General features: G+C 51.4%; 1 pseudogene; it reads right to left on the bottom strand.

The window, feature by feature from the left end:
* Positions 1 to 535: 535 nt before the first annotated feature.
* LOC136176346 (membrane progestin receptor beta-like) lies at positions 536 to 1,597 on the bottom strand (annotated as a pseudogene).
* Between the last annotated feature and the right edge of the window lie 5,706 nt (positions 1,598 to 7,303).

Genomic DNA, 7,303 nt, shown 5'->3' with positions numbered 1-7,303 from the left:
GGAGTGAATAGCACTCTGGAGAAAACAGCCAGGCAGACATCATCCTGAGAAAAGCGGGCTAGAGAAGGGACCAGAAGTCAGACAAATCCAGTATCCACTCACTGAAGACCAGCATTGCAAAAGAATGCCCATTTCAATACAGTGTGGTCCAGCCACCTTGTAATTTTTTCAGTCCAATTAGATTTTCCCTCTAGTCCAGGGCTGGCCCCCGGAGGCTACAGTCAGAACGCTACTCAATTTTCAGGCATGAAGATTCTTAATTCAGTGTCCGACGAACCTTAGCCAAGGTCCCTTCCCTTCCTGTGTCTCATAAGGCTACAGCCCAGAGGATGAAATATAAACCTTTTATTCAGGACAATGATAACAAAACTCTTGGATCCTTTGGCTTCCCAATGCCATAGCCATAGCTACCCTTGGAAATATAGTGCTCGTTTAAAAGCCCACTCTTAAAAACACAAAGTCACTTCCTACTGTGGACTCAAGTTCTCCCCAAATCACGACAGGCCGCCTCCACACCACACCCCACCTGGCAGTCTCAGGAATCTTTCCTGTTCAGTCTGGCCTTGATTTTCTGTCTCAAGAAGCCTGCAGTGCCCACACTGCAGGCCATCACAAAGAAGAAGGAGAGGCAGGCCAGGTAGAGGGACAGGGGGCTGTGGCATGGCAGGTAGATGTCCTGTCACCCCTTGTAGTCCAGGAGGATGGCCTCCAGCTGGGAGAGTGTGCAGACAGACAGAAAGGTGTGGAAGATCTGGTGCCCGTGGCCCACGATGTCACAGGAACCAGGGAAGTACTTCTCCGGGACCAGGCAGGAGAAGAAGTAGGCACTGACCAAGAAGAAGATGATCTGGAGGGCATGGTACCAGGCTGCTGGGTCCTGGCAGCTGGACAGGTGGCACAGAACCAGGTGATGGACCACGGGGCTGATGTCCAGGATGGAGGCCAGCCCGGATGGCACCAGCTGGCAGATCTTCCTCATGACCGGGTAGGGCCTGTGGTACCGGTTCTTCGTGTAGCAGCAGCCGGCGCACGATAACTAACCACAGAAGGCGGTGGCCGACAGGAAGAGGAGCCAGAAGTGCTCGTACCAGGCTTGGTCAGAGGTGTAGAAGAAGTGGACCAGGGCGCCGGGGTACTGATAAACGCTCACACCCACGTAGTCCACGAAGTAGAAGGTGTAGTGTGACAGCTCCGACTTGGACTGCAGCAGGTGGGTCAGGAGGCTGAAGGCGAGGTATGTGATGGAGGATAGGACATAGACAAGCAGGGGCAGCGCGTAGGCAGAGGTCCACGGTAGGTCCTCGTCCTCCACGAATGCCCAGAACTGCAGGAGGACGGCCAGCGCAGCCAGCAGGTGGGTCCAGACGTTGACCCCCTCATTGTGTTTCTGAAAGAGGCTGAAGAAGTAGTAGCGCCACTCATGGCCGGTGGGGCGGAACCAGGCGCGGATGTAGGGCTCCCGGAAGAGCTGGGGCACGTCGGTCTCGGGGACAGTGCTGGTCATCTTGGGCAGCCCATCCTCCAGGATCTTGGGCAGGCGTCGCAGATGCTGCCCACTCATGGACAGTGTGCTCAGACGCTCCAGGATGGCGGTCATGGCCGCCCTGGGATGCTACCTTTCCTGAGTACCCAAATCTGTATGCGATAAGTTTCAGGCTTCAAAAATATTTAACTTGCACTTGGAATTTTTAGGTGATACATGACCCAGATGAGCATGGTGATTATTTCATAAAAGAGCGGCAAGGGCGGCTGAGCCCGTGCATGCAGCCCCGCCTACACTCCCGGCCCAAGATCCCGCTCCCAGCTTCCTACAGGCGGCGGTGACTGCAGCCAGTGTGAGTTGGAGGAGAGGTGGGGAAGAGGGGCCAGCCGGGGATGGGCTCCACCCGGCTCCCTTGGGGTTCCTATCGAGTTTCAACAGGGGATTCAGGCCTCGTCTCATGTTGAGGCATGGAATTCTGGTTTCCTCTCGTGGTGTAAGAGGATTTTCATGCCTCCTGTAGAGTTCAGGCAGGGAATTTCTGCTTTTTCTAGAGGTGAAAATGGGTAGTCAGACCACCTTTCATGTTGTGAGGGGGTACTTGGGGTTCCACTCAAGTCAGTGCATGGGAATCTGGCCTTCTCTCGAGTTGAAGGGTAACTTGGTGTCCTTTAGACTTGCAGCAAGAACATGGGATTCTTCTCGAGTTTCGGTAAGTGAGACAAGCCTCGTCTTGAGGTGTGAGGGTAAAGTCAGTATTCCTCTCGAGTTGAAGCAGGGGAGTAGGCCTCTTTTTGAGATAAAGTGGGAAACACGGGGCTCTTCTCTAGCTGTGCAAGGAAACTCAGCATTCCTCTTGAGTTGGGATGGGTATTTCAGCGAACCTCTTAAGTTGGAAAAAGGAGCCAAGCATCCTTTTGAATTTCCAGAGGGAACTTGGTTTTGCTCTTGAGGCATTGCAGGGGGATGGGGTTCATCTCGCTTTGGGGGGCAATCTCATGGTTTTTCTCAAATTATGTCGGGAAGCCTGGGGTTCCTCTTGAGTTGGGAACGGGAGCTAAGGGAACCTCGTGTGTTGCCTCAGGGAAGCAAGGCCTCCTTTCGGGTTGCAACTGTCACCTCAGGATTCCTCTCGAGTTGCTGCAATGGAATAGGCCTCATCTTGATTTGAAGCAGGAAACTCAGGATTTCTCACCAGTTCCAACAGGAATAATGGGTTTCTTATCAACAAGAGAGACAGGCCTCGTCGTGTTTAGATGCATGGAACACCACTTTCCTCTCCAGTTGTTAAAGGGGCGTCAGGCATCCTGTCGAGTTCAGGCATGGAATTTGGGCTTTTTCTAGACTTCCAACAGGTCAGTCAGACCTCCCTTCGTGCTGTGTGGGGATATTCAGAGTTCCATTCGAGTTGGTATAGGGGAATCAGGCCTTATCTCGAGTTGAGGGAGAACTCAGTGTCCTTTTGAGTTACAGAAGGAAATGTGGGGTCCCTCTTGAGGTTCAATAGGTGAGACAGGCCTCCTCTTGAGATGCGAGGGAGAAAGTCGGGATTCCTCTAGAGTTGTATCAGGGGAATCGGCCCTTGTTTGAGATGAAGTGGGTAACACAGGGTTCTTCTCTAGTCATGGGAAACTTGGGGTTCCTCTCGAGTTGCAAGGAGTATTTCGAGGAATCTTTTGAATTGTATAAAAGGAATCAAGCCTCCTTTTGAGTTTTGAGAGGGAACTCAGTATTGATCTTGAGGACCTGCAGGGGAATTGGGCCTCATCTCACGTTGAGGGGGGGATATCATGGTTTTTCTCAAGTTGTACTCTGGAAGCCTGGGGTTCCACTCAAGGTGTGAAGGGGACTTTAGTGAAACTCACGTGTTGCCTCAGAGATATCAGGCTTCATTTCAACTTGCGATGGGTGCCTCAGGATTCCTCTTGAGTTACTGCACAGGAAGAGGTCCTCACCTCGAGTTGAGATGGAAACTCAGGGTTTGGGTCTTATCTCTAGTTGAGGGGGAACTTGGTGTCATTTCAACTTGAGGCAGGAACCGCGGGTTTCCTCTCGAGTTCCCACAGGTGAGACAGCCTCTTCTTGAAGTTCGAGGGGAAAGTCTGGATTCCTCTTAAATGGAAGCTGGGGGATCAGCTCTCATCTCTCAATCAGGTGGGGAACACGGGGCTCTTCTTGAGTTGTGGTGGGAAATAAGGGGTTCCTCTCAAGTGGTGACAGTTATCTCTGGTAACCTCTTGAGTTGCATAAAGGGAGACAAGCCTGCTTTTGAGTTTTGAGAGGGAACTTGGGATTGCTCCCAAGGTACTTCAGAAGAAAAGAGCCTCATCTTGTGTTAAGGGGGTAATCTAGTGGTGTTTCTCAAGTTGTGGCAGGAAGCTTTGGATTCCTCTTGAACTTCATCAGTGATGTCAAGGAACCCCTCATGTTGCCTCAGGGAAGTCAGGCCTCCTTTCGATTTGTGAAGGGCACCATGGGATTCTCTCAAGTAACTGCAGCAGAATAGGGCATCATCCCACATTAAGGGGGGAATCTTGTGGTTTTTCCTCAAGTTTTGGCAGGAAGATTGGGGGATCCTTTCGAGTTGTGACGTGGTCTTCAGGGAACCTCTTGTATTGCCTCAGGGAAATCAAGTCTCCTTATGAGTTGCAAGGGGGATCACGGGATTGCTCTCAAGTCACTGCAGGGGAATCAGCCCTCATCTTGCATTGTGGGAGGAATCTCGTGGTGTTTCCTGAGTTGCATCAGGAAGCTCTGGGTTCCTCTCTAATTGTGATGGAAACCTCAGGGAAGCTCTCATGTTGCCTCAGGGAACTCATGCCCCCTTTCAAGTTGTGATGGGCGCTTCAGGATTCCTCTTGAGTCACAGCAGGGGAATAGGGCCTCATCTTGAATTTAGGTGGGAAACTCAGGGTTCCTCTCCAGTTGCGACAGAGATCTCAGGGTTCATATCGAGTTTCAACACGGGAGTTAGGCCTCGGTTCGTGTTGATGGATGAAATTACACTTTCCTCTCAAGTTGTAAAATGGGTGTCAGAGCTCCTGTCGAGTTCAGACGGGAAACTTTTTCTTTTCTAGAGGTGCAACAGGGGAATCAGAAATCCCTTCGTGTTGTGAGGGGATCCTCGGGGTTCCATTCGAGTCAGTGTAGGGGAATCAGACCTTATCTGCAGGTGAGGGGGAACAAGGTGTCTTTTCTACTTGCCACAGGAATCATGGGGCGCCTCTCGAGTTTCAGTGGGAGAGACAGGCCTTCTCTTGAGTGCGAGGGGAAAGTCGGGATTCCTCTGGAGTCAAAGCAGGGGAATCGGCCCTCATCTCGAGAGGAGGTGGGGAACACAGGGCTCTTCTTGAGTTGTGGCAGGAAATTTGGGGTTCCTCTCAAGTTCTGATGGGTAACTTGTGGAACCACTTGAATTGAATGAAGAGAGTCAAGCCTTCTTTCGAGTTACGAGAGGGAACTCTGGATGACTCTTCAGGTGCTGCAGGGGAAAAGGTGTCATCTCTCCTTGAGTGGGGAATCTTGTGGTTTTTCTCTAGTTGCGGCGGAAGCTTGGGGTTTTTCTTGATTGTGACATGGGACTCAGGCAACCTATTGTGCTCCTCAGGGAAGTCAAGTTTACTTTCGTGGTGTGAAGGGAAGTGCTCGATTGCTCTTGAGCCACTGGAGGGGAATCATGCCTCAGCTCGCATTGAGGGGGTAGTCTCGATGTTTTTCTCGAGTTGCGGCGGAAAGATTTGATTCCACTCGAGTTGTGACGGGGACATCAAGGAACCCCTCATGTTGCCTCAGGGAAGTCAGGCCTCCTTTCGAGTTGCATTGGGTGGCTCAGGATTCCTCTCCAGTCGCTGCAGGGGGATAGGACCTCATCTCGAGTTGAGGAGAGAACCTCAGGGTTCTTCTCAAGTGGCAACATGGATCTCAGTGTTCCTAATGAGTTTCAAAACAGGAGTCGGGCCTCGTCTCGTGTTGAGCATGGAACTCCTCTTTCCTCTCGAGATGTTAAAGGGGTGTCAGGCCTCCTATCCAGTTCATGAGGGGAACTTGGGCTTTTTCTCGAGGTGCAATGGGGGAGTCAGACCTCGCTTCGTGTTGGTAGGAGATAGTCAGGGTTAGATTCGAGTTGGTGCACCATAATCAGGCCTTATCTTGATTTGAGTGAAAACTCAGAGTCCTTTCGACTTGCAACAGGAACTGTGGGGTTCCTCTTGAGTATCAGTATGTGAGACAGGCCTCCTCCTGAGGTGCGTGGGAAAAGTCAGGATTCCTCTCCAAATGAAACAGGGGACTCAACCTTCATCTCGAGATGAGGTGGGGAACACGGGGCTCTTCTCGAGTTGTTTAGGGAAAATCGGGGGTCCTCTAGAGATGTGACAGGTATTTCGGGTAACCCTTTGTGTTGCATAAAGGGAGTCAAGCCTCCTTTTGAGTTTTGAGAGGGAACTCGGGATTGCTGTTGAGGCGCTACAGGGGAAAAGGGTGTCATCTTGCACTGAGGGGGAGGATCTCGTGTTTTTTTCTTGAGTTGCGGCGGTTAGCTTGGGATTCCTCTCAAGTTGCAATGGGGACCTTAGGGAACCTCAGGTCTCGTCTCAGGGAAGTCAACTCTCCCTCCAAGTTGCGAGGGGGAGTGCGGGATTGCTCTTGTGTCACTGCAGGGGGATCAGGCCTCATCTCCCATTGAGAAGGGAATCTCGTGGTGTTACTTGAGTTGTTGCAGGAAGCTCTGGGTTCCTCTCGAGTTTCAATGAGGATTTCAGGTAACCTCTCATGTTGCTTCAGGGAAGTCAGACCTCCTTTTGAGTTGTGAGGAGTGCCTCGGGATTCCTCTAGAGTCACTGCAGGGAATTGGGCATCATCTTGCATTGAGGGGAGATTTCGTGGGTTTTCTCCAGTTGCAGCAGGAAGCTTTGGGTTCTTCTCGAGTTGTGATGTGGACCTCAGGGAACCTCTCTTGCTGCCTCAGGGAAGTCAAGTCTCCTTACGAGTTGTGAGTGGGAGCATGGGTTTTTTCTCAAATCACTGCTCTGGAATTGTGCCTCATCTCTCATTGAAGGGGAAATCTTGTGCTGTTTGCCGAGTTGCAGCGGGAAGCATTGGGCTCCTTTCAAATTGTGATGGGATTTTCAGGGAAACTGTCATGTTGCCTCAGGGAAGTCAGCCAATTTTTCAAGTTGCGAGGGGCGCCTCGGGTTTCCTCTCAAGTCACTGCATGGGAATAGGGCATAGTCTCGCATTGAGGGAAGAATCTCGTGGTTTTTCTTGAGCTGCGGTGGGAAGCTTGGGGTCCCTCTCTAGTTGCTATGTGGACACAGGGAGCCTCTTGTGTCAGGCAAGTCAGTTCTTCTTATGAGTTGTGAAGAGGAGTTCAGGATTGCTCTCAAATCACTGCTTGGGAGGCAGGCCTCACCTCGCATTGAAAGGGGAATCTTGTGGTGTTTCACGAGTTGCAGAGGGAATCTTTGGGTTCCTCTCAAATTGCAAAGGGGACCTCAGGGAATGTCTCATGTTGCCTCAGGGGAGTCATGCTACCTTTCAAGTTGCAAGGAGCACCTCGAGATTCCTCTCAAGTCATTGCAGGGGACTAGGGCCTCATCCCGAGTTGAGGCAGGAAACTCAGGGTTCCTTTTCATTTGCGACAGGGATCTTGGTACTCCAATAGAGTTTCAATAGGCAAGTCAGGCTTTGTCTCGTGTTGAGGCATGGATGTCCACTTTCCTTTCGAGATGTAAAAGGGGTGCCAGGCCTCCTGTCGAGTTCACATGGGGAACTTGGGCTTTTTCTAGAGGTGCAACAGGGGGGTCAGACCTCCCTTCATGTTGT

Source organism: Muntiacus reevesi, chromosome 10 (genome assembly GCF_963930625.1).
Source record: "Muntiacus reevesi chromosome 10, mMunRee1.1, whole genome shotgun sequence".
Lineage (NCBI taxonomy): Eukaryota > Metazoa > Chordata > Mammalia > Artiodactyla > Cervidae > Muntiacus > Muntiacus reevesi.
The sequence above is the reverse complement of the archived record's forward strand: the minus strand, read 5'-3'. Positions and strand labels throughout refer to the sequence as shown.